At 47.6% G+C, this 11,505-nt stretch overlaps 3 long non-coding RNA genes across 3 annotated transcripts; 1 reads left to right on the top strand and 2 right to left on the bottom strand.

Moving 5' to 3' along the window:
• Positions 1–1,749: 1,749 nt before the first annotated feature.
• LOC146817280 (uncharacterized) lies at positions 1,750–2,659 on the bottom strand. Its single transcript, XR_014962523.1, has 3 exons — positions 2,602–2,659; positions 2,121–2,187; positions 1,750–1,925 (listed from the first exon to the last, which is right to left on the bottom strand). It is a non-coding gene; the product is annotated as an uncharacterized LOC146817280 (long non-coding RNA).
• A 4,534-nt stretch (positions 2,660–7,193) lies between these two features.
• LOC146817279 (uncharacterized) lies at positions 7,194–8,103 on the bottom strand. Its single transcript, XR_014962522.1, has 3 exons — positions 8,046–8,103; positions 7,565–7,631; positions 7,194–7,369 (listed from the first exon to the last, which is right to left on the bottom strand). It is a non-coding gene; the product is annotated as an uncharacterized LOC146817279 (long non-coding RNA).
• A 2,175-nt stretch (positions 8,104–10,278) lies between these two features.
• Positions 10,279–11,199, top strand: LOC146817278 (uncharacterized). Its single transcript, XR_014962521.1, has 3 exons — positions 10,279–10,336; positions 10,751–10,817; positions 11,013–11,199. It is a non-coding gene; the product is annotated as an uncharacterized LOC146817278 (long non-coding RNA).
• Positions 11,200–11,505: the final 306 nt, after the last annotated feature.

The following is an 11,505-nucleotide window of genomic DNA, read 5'->3' as shown; positions in this document are numbered from 1 at the left end:
CATTTAGGAGTCCTAAAGTTAGGAGTCCTAACTATACTACTACTAAATTGAGAAAAATCCTAATTTTAAGACTTTCGGTATTCACAGAAGGCATTTAGGAGTCCTAAAGTTAGGAGTCCTAACTATACTACTACTAAACTGCAAAAAATCCTAATTTTAAGACTTTCGGTATTCACAGAAGGCATTTAGGAGTCCTAAAGTTAGGACTCCTAACTTCTGTGAATACCGAAATGAGTAAGTGCCTTCTGTGAATACCAAAATGAGTAAGTGCCTTCTGTGAATACCAAAATGGTAGTAAGTTTAGGATTTTGTCTTAAGTTAGTTCTGTGAATCGGGCCCCTTTATTTTTTCATGAGATGTTGCTGTCATTTTGCATTAGTCCACAACATATGTGTGTGTAAATGTCAAACTATGCCTGAGTGTTGAATTTACTCCAGCCATCCATACCCTGGGATCTGAGTCTGGTACAGGACACACATGCGTCACAATTTATCAGTCAATGCAGACATGGAGCACAATACTCACCTGTGATGGCCTCAAGCTGCTGAGGGGTTACTTGCAATACTGTGCGGACAGATCTATTTGGAAGAGTATCATTAAGGCGTAGAGGTCATGCCTCATTTGGAGGTTCCCGGGGAGGGAGTCCCAGGTATGTGTTCCCAGGTGGGAGAACTATGTCCTGCATGCTGGAGTATGGTGGATCTGAAGAATGGTGGCCAGGTCAAGGTTGGATGCACGGAGATGGCACTACGGGTTCTCGAATGACAGTGGTACAAGGTTGGTGTTGGGTCGGGGTTGAGGCCTGCCTCCTGAGTGTGGGTGGGGAGTCTGAAGGTCATCCTGCAGCACACAGTGATCCATTGCAGCTATCTCTGCTGGACAGTGATGTGGCTGGGGCGCGGGATGTTGCAGCTGAGGTGTGCAGATGCAGCCTGGATGTGGACAAGTGTCCTGGGAGTTTGGATGTGGCTGCCCCGTAGAGGGCAGGGCAGTATTTGACACGGATGTTGTCGTGGACCTGGGGGACGGTCCATCTTTCCTTGGAGTGGCTCTATCTGGAGATCATGTGCATAATGCAGAGGGTGTTGCAGTCTGAGGCACAGATGCTGGTGATTACCATGGCAAATGTGAGCAAGCAATCCATGATGCACACCATCTTGTGTGGATGGACACTGGGTGCTTGTGTGGGGCTTCTGCGGGTGGGACACAAGCAGTTGACCCAGCTGTAAGGGGACAATCCTCAGATGTTGAGCTCAGTCCTGTACAAGTCCAGCCTCAGGTGGCTGCTGTTCTGCCATTCATCAATGGATGTCAACAAAAGGAGGGATAGATGGGTAAGTTTAACGAGGTCCAGTGTACATACCCAAGCGACTAGTAAGACAAAAAGGGTACAGAGTTCCTCAGGTCAGTTAAGAACAAATAGTGATTTCAGCAAAAAGTTTCGTCTGTCATGAAAAAGGGGGGGAGACCCTTTAGTTGGAACTAGGGCCCTCACACACCCAGCAAGCTAGGTGTCATGCTTCATCATTTGAGCCTGCCCCTCGTCAGGTCGGCGCTGCAATTCCTGACGGGCTCCCAATATTGGGGCTCTTTGGCGGGGATCTTCTGTTCCTGCCGAAGGGTGCTGTGGGGGTAAGGGGCCCTAGAATGTGTAGATGTGGTGTACGGATAAAATAGGTACTGTTAGTCCACAGGAAATGTGTTTAATAAAGTGGTAAACAGCCTAGTTAAAAAGAAAATGAGGTGGGGATAGCTACTAGTGATTATGATGCTAGTTGTGTATGCCCTACTCTCAGAAGGATCAACATGTTTCTTGCCCTTTAAGCCAGTAATTGGTCACGGCAATTCGTCAGGATCAGGAAAACATAAACTATCTACAACAAGGTATGTGTGTTTTACATACCCGAAAGGTGCTCAGGAGTCACCTATGGAAACATTGGAGACAGAAAACACATGACAAAACTGTAAAGATAAACAATACATACATAACAACTTCAGCTGAAATCATCGAGAGTCTCATAGGGTGAAGCTCTCAGGGTGAGTACTGGAAGGTCTCGAAGGACAGAATAAATCAAAAGACAGGACTGGGGGCGGAGACAGAGCGGAGGTTGTAAACTCACCTCTTGCGTTAGCAAGGCAATCTTGCAGCAGTCTCCGGCGGGTAAAAAAGGACTCCTAACGTGGGTCCTGAAGTAAAAAACCGGGAGGAGCAATTAAGAAACCAGGGATGGGCGAAATTAAAAGTGACATGGTCAGCCCGGCAATCCATGCGGTAAGAGCAGTGTCGGAGGGTAATGACAGCCTTGAATATCAAAAGATGCTGACATGAGCGATTAGGTGTGCAGCCATGGTGACCATCATGCTCAGGGGCCAGGGTGTATCGCCGCCCAAAAGTAGTCAATGAGGTCAGTAACGGGTTGCCACGAGAGACTCAAGAGCAAAGTAGGGGGCGACCGCCATCGCCCCTGGTAGAGGATGGGTCAGAGCAGGACGTACTCGCTCAAGCTGCCAATGAAGTCATGGAGGCGTCACGAATCCCCCTTTAAAAATACTCAAACTCACCTTATGGAAGACGGCTTGGATGAACCCTGATGCACTCACCTGCGTCAAACGACGCGTGGGATGGAAGACCTACCCCTACCGCCGGACCTGGGATGGGTTCCGAACGGAGTCGGTGTTCGCCAGATAAGGATAAAGGGAGGTATGGAATGTGTCACATGACTAAGGTAATCACAAGCCCATTGGTCGGGGAGTGTAAAGCGGGTCAGCCATGTTGGAACAGGTAGAGAGAGCATCCATCCATATCCGGTATGACTCGGGAAGTGATACTCAGTGGGTTGGTGTGCTCACAGGGATTGGTTACCAGGGCGGTTGTATCAATCCCATTGGTTGGGGATAGAGGGGCGGCCATGTTAGAGCAGGTGGTGTGGGGAAACTATCGGCATCCGGTCTGAATCAGGAAATGATTCTTCGTGGGTTGATTTACTCACAGAGTTGGTTGCCATGGCGATATAGTTAAAGACAGGCAACGGGTAGGTGGCCAGACTAAATGCCACGGGTAACACATGGGAATGTGGAAAAATAATAAAAGCGGTAGTGATGGGGTTCGCGGGGGCCGTGAGGAAGTATCAAAGTCCCACAAAATTGTACGGGGATGTAACCCGTGAATGGGGGTCTAAAAACAGAGCGGCAACCATCCGCATCGGGGACCGGCACATAAAAACACACAGATGGAGGCACATAAAAAGAAATAGGATACCAATATAGTGTATCTATTTTTAAAGCAGTGGAAAAGAGATCTAGATGGTTCGTGATCTGTTAAAAAGGTGTATTTTCAGAGAACATCACTGCTAAGGATTAAGGATCCGCATCCAAGTTAACAGGTATGGCCAAGGTGGTCGTGGGTGTAACAAGGACACGTAGTGAATTCCGGAAGGGTCACAGGTCCTACCAAGGAGCATGTTTACCTAATGAGTGTGGACCATGGGATGTCGTCGTTAAGACCAGTCAGGTGTGAAGATATTCTAAGGACCCATCTTTGCTCAAGTTTAAACAATGCATTTTGGGACATCTGAGGGTGTGCTTCTAGGACCAACCAGTTGATGGAATCTGTCTGGTGTTGCATCGTTTTAAAATGGGTGTAGAGTTTGGTGGTCACTTTCTGACATCGAATGTTACTCTTATGTTCCATAATCCTGGTCTTTACCATGCGGGTTGTCATGCCTACGTATACCAAATCACACGGACACCTGATCATATATATGCAGTTCTTAGTGTTGCAATTCGTGTGTCTATTTAGTGTCCAGTGGAAGTTATTCGTAAAAGTTATGTCCTTGTAGGTGTTAGTCAGTTTGCACACTACACATGAACCGCATGGGAAATGGCCCTTTACCGGTGGAAGCTCCCATATCGTCCTTTGTGGACCAATGGTGTGCAGTCTAGGTCTAGTGTGGACAAGTAGATCTTTGATGTTTTGTGTGCGTCTGTAGGCAAATCTGGGTTTGGGTATGCTAAGATTCCCTTTATCTAGAATACCCCAGTTGTTCAAAATGATCTTTCTGATCCTGCTTGAATCAGATGTAAAAGACGTGACACAGGTCAGAACATCGGTATCGGGTTTGGTGTGTGTTACCAGTAGTGTCTCCCGTGGGTTGTTCCTGGCCCTTTTCATAGAATTACCGACACATCTAGGTGGATAACCCCTAGCCCGCAGATTTGATGCTAATAACTTGGCTTCTGAGTTATAGTCTGTTAGCTGAGTGCAATTACGTCTGATGCGTAGGAATTGCCCAACGGGCAGGTTGTCCCTCAATGCTTTGGGGTGGTGGCTATCATAACGTAAAAGACTATTGCGGTCAGTGGGTTTCTTGTACAGTGTGGTGGTTAGGGTGCCTTCAGAAAGAGTGATGTTCAGGTCCAGGAATGGTACCGAATGTTCTGATATAGTGTGGGAGAACTTCAGGAACTCATTCTGCTCATTAATCCACTGAATGAAATTCATACACTCAGTATGTGTGCCATGCCAAAAGACGAGTATATCGTCTATAAACCGTTTCCAAACAAAGATGTTGTCATGGAAAGGGTTAGATGTACCAGAGATCACATTCTTCTCAAAATCAGCCATATAGAGGCACGCTACACTGGGAGCAAAGGTACTACCCATAGATGTGCCTTGGCTCTGGTGGTATAGTTGTTTGTTAAATTCAAAAAAGTTTTCAGTGAGAGCCAAGGTAGCACAGTCAATGATAAAGGTGACTGGTGTGGGTGATGACCAGTCTAGTGCCCGTAGTGTTGACTCAATAACAGCCAGAGAGGCCCTCTGGGGGATGTTGGTGTAGAGGGCCTCCACATCCAAGGTCAGAAGATAGTTAATGGGACTAGTGTCTGGAAAGTCATCAATGATTTTGAGGACATCAGTGGTGTCCTTGATGAATGAGGGTATGTCACGTACCAATGGTTGCAAAAAGTGATCACAAAATTTTGACAGAGGTTCGAGGAGCGAGCCAATGCCGGATACAATCGGTCGTCCTGGGACCAGAGTCGTGCCCTTATGTATTTTCGGGAGGGTATAGAAAAAGGGGATCCTAGGTTCCCGAGTTATCAGGAAATCTGCCTCTTTGTGGGTAATCCAGCCATTGGCTTCTGCTTCATAGACCATAGTGCAGATGGTGGTCTTGAGACGAGGAGTTGGGTCAGACGCTATGGGAGTATAATATCTCTCATTTGTGAGTTGGCGTCTGCATTCAATCTCGTAGTCTGTTGTAGACTGGATTACGATCGCACCGCCCTTGTCCGCCTGTTTAATAGTAATCGTGGAATCCTCAGAGAGGTTTTTCAAGAGCAGGGTTTCATGCCCAGTCAAATTATGGTAAGGCGCCTCCCTGTGGGGTGAATTTAGCTCTTTCAACACCGCTTTCTCAAATGTAAGAATCTCCACAGGAACCATGTTATTTTGTGGAGTGAATGTGGAGGGGTTTCTTAATCCAGAATCTATAACCTCGTTGTGAGGTTGGTCCTGAAAGAAGGCTTTGAGGCGTATCTTCCGAAAAAGACTATGGATTTCGCAGTGATCCCTGAATCTGTCTACCCTTGGGGTGGGGACAAAACCAAGGCCTTTCTGTAGTAGTGACTTCTCAGGAGCAGTGAGGATCCTATGTGAGAGGTTCACTACTAGTTCCTCTTGTCCCTCGTTCTGCTCCTGGTGTCCATGCCGCTGGTCGGTGGTTCTTGCCAGTGGACCTGTTTCTGTGCGCCTCTTCTGTTGCGCCCTCTTCCTCTGCCCCAGCCTCTTCCTAAAAAAGGCTGGCTGTTACCATTGAAAAACTGGGGGGGGCAATGTTGGTATTGAGGAAACTGCCAGTATGGTAGTGGTGGGAGAGGACCTTGGAACATAGGGGGGCCCTGGAAGGGAGGGCCATTGTAGGGTCGATTATTCCGTTGATTTTTTCTCGAGTTATTACTCCCCCAGCTATTAGTGCTAGAATTACTATCGCTGGAGTCTCTCCTATCTGAGGTCTCGTCAGAGGAGTAGCTCGTTTTATCAGAGGTGTAATCGGCCTTCAGGTATGGGTAGACCCTTTCCTTATCAAATTTCTGTATGTCTTTTTGCAATTTTGTTATTTTCTGTTTCATCAGGTAGTCTTTATTGTCAGAAATCTCGGCGTTGATCTCGGCCAGCCTGGTTTTGTAGGCTGTTAGCTGTATAGTTGTTTTTAGGGCCCCTTCCGCAATTTGAATCCTCACGAGGATGGCGTCTGCCAATCTCTTTGCGGTATTAATGATCAAGACCAGCCAGTCCCTGGTGCATTTCCATGACACCAGGGACCACTCCTTCTTGAAAGTGGCATCCTCTAGAAACAGTCTAGGAAAGTTATTGACAATGAGGCCTGTGGGTGCGATGTTAGCCCGCAGGTACTCTGTCATAAGTGCCCCATGTAGGGTGATCTTGAGCCATTCCCTCTTCAGGTGTGTCAATGCTGTCCAGTCATCCGACTGTGAACCTGTTGCCGCGCTGCCATCGGCCCCTAATAATGATGGAGTCCTATCTAAAATGTCAGTTACAACATCATCGCCGAAACTCAAACCCTGATGGAAGTCCATGGTTGGTTAGTGAGGTCTCGCGAATGATGCGTAGTAGTAGAGGTGAAGGGAATTAAATAAAACCCACAGAAGTGGTATGGGCCAGCACTGAACACCAATAGTTGTGATCTGCTGGTAGCCTCAAAATCCCACGGGAGTAAGCCCGTGCAAATATGTCAACAAAAGGAGGGATAGATGGGTAAGTTTAACGAGGTCCAGTGTACATACCCAAGCGACTAGTAAGACAAAAAGGGTACAGAGTTCCTCAGGTCAGTTAAGAACAAATAGTGATTTCAGCAAAAAGTTTCGTCTGTCATGAAAAAGGGGGGGAGACCCTTTAGTTGGAACTAGGGCCCTCACACACCCAGCAAGCTAGGTGTCATGCTTCATCATTTGAGCCTGCCCCTCGTCAGGTCGGCGCTGCAAATCCTGACGGGCTCCCAATATTGGGGCTCTTTGGCGGGGATCTTCTGTTCCTGCCGAAGGGTGCAGTGGGGGTAAGGGGCCCTAGAATGTGTAGATGTGGTGTACGGATAAAATAGGTACTGTTAGTCCACAGGAAATGTGTTTAATAAAGTGGTAAACAGCCTAGTTAAAAAGAAAATGAGGTGGGGATAGCTACTAGTGATTATGATGCTAGTTGTGTATGCCCTACTCTCAGAAGGATCAACATGTTTCTTGCCCTTTAAGCCAGTAATTGGTCACGGCAATTCGTCAGGATCAGGAAAACATAAACTATCTACAACAAGGTATGTGTGTTTTACATACCCGAAAGGTGCTCAGGAGTCACCTATGGAAACATTGGAGACAGAAAACACATGACAAAACTGTAAAGATAAACAATACATACATAACAACTTCAGCTGAAATCATCGAGAGTCTCATAGGGTGAAGCTCTCAGGGTGAGTACTGGAAGGTCTCGAAGGACAGAATAAATCAAAAGACAGGACTGGGGGCGGAGACAGAGCGGAGGTTGTTAACTCACCTCTTGCGTTAGCAAGGCAATCTTGCAGCAGTCTCCGGCGGGTAAAAAAGGACTCCTAACGTGGGTCCTGAAGTAAAAAACCGGGAGGAGCAATTAAGAAACCAGGGATGGGCGAAATTAAAAGTGACATGGTCAGCCCGGCAATCCATGCGGTAAGAGCAGTGTCGGAGGGTAATGACAGCCTTGAATATCAAAAGATGCTGACATGAGCGATTAGGTGTGCAGCCATGGTGACCATCATGCTCAGGGGCCAGGGTGTATCGCCGCCCAAAAGTAGTCAATGAGGTCAGTAACGGGTTGCCACGAGAGACTCAAGAGCAAAGTAGGGGGCGACCGCCATCGCCCCTGGTAGAGGATGGGTCAGAGCAGGACGTACTCGCTCAAGCTGCCAATGAAGTCATGGAGGCGTCACGAATCCCCCTTTAAAAATACTCAAACTCACCTTATGGAAGACGGCTTGGATGAACCCTGATGCACTCACCTGCGTCAAACGACGCGTGGGATGGAAGACCTACCCCTACCGCCGGACCTGGGATGGGTTCCGAACGGAGTCGGTGTTCGCCAGATAAGGATATAGGGAGGTATGGAATGTGTCACATGACTAAGGTAATCACAAGCCCATTGGTCGGGGAGTGTAAAGCGGGTCAGCCATGTTGGAACAGGTAGAGAGAGCATCCATCCATATCCGGTATGACTCGGGAAGTGATACTCAGTGGGTTGGTGTGCTCACAGGGATTGGTTACCAGGGCGGTTGTATCAATCCCATTGGTTGGGGATAGAGGGGCGGCCATGTTAGAGCAGGTGGTGTGGGGAAACTATCGGCATCCGGTCTGAATCAGGAAATGATGGCTGATTTTGAGAAGAATGTGATCTCTGGTACATCTAACCCTTTCCATGACAACATCTTTGTTTGGAAGTTCTCCCACACTATATCAGAACATTCGGTACCATTCCTGGACCTGAACATCACTCTTTCTGAAGGCACCCTAACCACCACACTGTACAAGAAACCCACTGACCGCAATAGTCTTTTACGTTATGATAGCCACCACCCCAAAGCATTGAGGGACAACCTGCCCGTTGGGCAATTCCTACGCATCAGACGTAATTGCACTCAGCTAACAGACTATAACTCAGAAGCCAAGTTATTAGCATCAAATCTGCGGGCTAGGGGTTATCCACCTAGATGTGTCGGTAATTCTATGAAAAGGGCCAGGAACAACCCACGGGAGACACTACTGGTAACACACACCAAACCCGATACCGATGTTCTGACCTGTGTCACGTCTTTTACATCTGATTCAAGCAGGATCAGAAAGATCATTTTGAACAACTGGGGTATTCTAGATAAAGGGAATCTTAGCATACCCAAACCCAGATTTGCCTACAGACGCACACAAAACATCAAAGATCTACTTGTCCACACTAGACCTAGACTGCACACCATTGGTCCACAAAGGACGATATGGGAGCTTCCACCGGTAAAGGGCCATTTCCCATGCGGTTCATGTGTAGTGTGCAAACTGACTAACACCTACAAGGACATAACTTTTACGAATAACTTCCACTGGACACTAAATAGACACACGAATTGCAACACTAAGAACTGCATATATATGATCAGGTGTCCGTGTGATTTGGTATACGTAGGCATGACAACCCGCATGGTAAAGACCAGGATTATGGAACATAAGAGTAACATTCGATGTCAGAAAGTGACCACCAAACTCTACACCCATTTTAAAACGATGCAACACCAGACAGATTCCATCAACTGGTTGGTCCTAGAAGCACACCCTCAGATGTCCCAAAAAGCATTGTTTAAACTTGAGCAAAGATGGGTCCTTAGAATATCTTCACACCTGACTGGTCTTAACGACGACATCCCATGGTTCACACTCATTAGGTAAACATGCTCCTTGGTAGGACCTGTGACCCTTCCGGAATTCACTACGTGTCCTTGTTACACCCACGACCACCTTGGCCATACCTGTTAACTTGGATGCGGATCCTTAATCCTTAGCAGTGATGTTCTCTGAAAATACACCTTTTTAACAGATCACGAACCATCTAGATCTCTTTTCCACTGCTTTAAAACTAGATACACTATATTGGTATCCTATTTCTTGTTATGTGCCTCCATCTGTGTGTTTTTATGTGCCGGTCCCCGATGCGGATGGTTGCCGCTCTGTTTTTAGACCCCCATTCACGGGTTACATCCCCGTACAATTTTGTGGGACTTTGATACTTCATCACGGCCCCCGCGAACCCCATCACTACCGCTTTTATTATTTTTCCACATTCCCATGTGTTACCCGTGGCATTTAGTCTGGCCACCTACCCGTTGCCTGTCTTTAACTATATCGCCATGGCAACCAACTCTGTGAGTAAATCAACCCACGAAGAATCATTTCCTGATTCAGACCGGATGCCGATAGTTTCCCCACACCACCTGCTCTAACATGGCCGCCCCTCTATCCCCAACCAATGGGATTGATACAACCGCCCTGGTAACCAATCCCTGTGAGCACACCAACCCACTGAGTATCACTTCCCGAGTCATACCGGATATGGATGGATGCTCTCTCTACCTGTTCCAACATGGCTGACCCGCTTTACACTCCCCGACCAACGGGCTTGTGATTACCTTAGTCATGTGACACATTCCATACCTCCCTATATCCTTATCTGGCGAACACCGACTCCGTTCGGAACCCATCCCAGGTCCGGCGGTAGGGGTAGGTCTTCCATCCCACGCGTCGTTTGACGCAGGTGAGTGCATCAGGGTTCATCCAAGCCGTCTTCCATAAGGTGAGTTTGAGTATTTTTAAAGGGGGATTCGTGACGCCTCCATGACTTCATTGGCAGCTTGAGCGAGTACGTCCTGCTCTGACCCATCCTCTACCAGGGGCGATGGCGGTCGCCCCCTACTTTGCTCTTGAGTCTCTCGTGGCAACCCGTTACTGACCTCATTGACTACTTTTGGGCGGCGATACACCCTGGCCCCTGAGCATGATGGTCACCATGGCTGCACACCTAATCGCTCATGTCAGCATCTTTTGATATTCAAGGCTGTCATTACCCTCCGACACTGCTCTTACCGCATGGATTGCCGGGCTGACCATGTCACTTTTAATTTCGCCCATCCCTGGTTTCTTAATTGCTCCTCCCGGTTTTTTACTTCAGGACCCACGTTAGGAGTCCTTTTTTACCCGCCGGAGACTGCTGCAAGATTGCCTTGCTAACGCAAGAGGTGAGTTTACAACCTCCGCTCTGTCTCCGCCCCCAGTCCTGTCTTTTGATTTATTCTGTCCTTCGAGACCTTCCAGTACTCACCCTGAGAGCTTCACCCTATGAGACTCTCGATGATTTCAGCTGAAGTTGTTATGTATGTATTGTTTATCTTTACAGTTTTGTCATGTGTTTTCTGTCTCCAATGTTTCCATAGGTGACTCCTGAGCACCTTTCGGGTATGTAAAACACACATACCTTGTTGTAGATAGTTTATGTTTTCCTGATCCTGACGAATTGCCGTGACCAATTACTGGCTTAAAGGGCAAGAAACATGTTGATCCTTCTGAGAGTAGGGCATACACAACTAGCATCATAATCACTAGTAGCTATCCCCACCTCATTTTCTTTTTAACTAGGCTGTTTACCACTTTATTAAACACATTTCCTGTGGACTGACAGTACCTATTTTATCCGTACACCACATCTACACATTCTAGGGCCCCTTACCCCCACAGCACCCTTCGGCAGGAACAGAAGATCCCCGCCAAAGAGCCCCAATATTGGGAGCCCGTCGGGAATTGCAGCGCCGACCTGACGAGGGGCAGGCTCAAATGATGAAGCATGACACCTAGCTTGCTGGGTGTGTGAGGGCCCTAGTTCCAACTAAAGGGTCTCCCCCCCTTTTTCATGACAGACGAAACTTTTTG

Source organism: Triturus cristatus, chromosome 6 (assembly GCF_964204655.1).
Source record: "Triturus cristatus chromosome 6, aTriCri1.1, whole genome shotgun sequence".
Taxonomy (NCBI): Eukaryota; Metazoa; Chordata; class Amphibia; order Caudata; family Salamandridae; genus Triturus; species Triturus cristatus.
The sequence above is the reverse complement of the archived record's forward strand: the minus strand, read 5'-3'. Positions and strand labels throughout refer to the sequence as shown.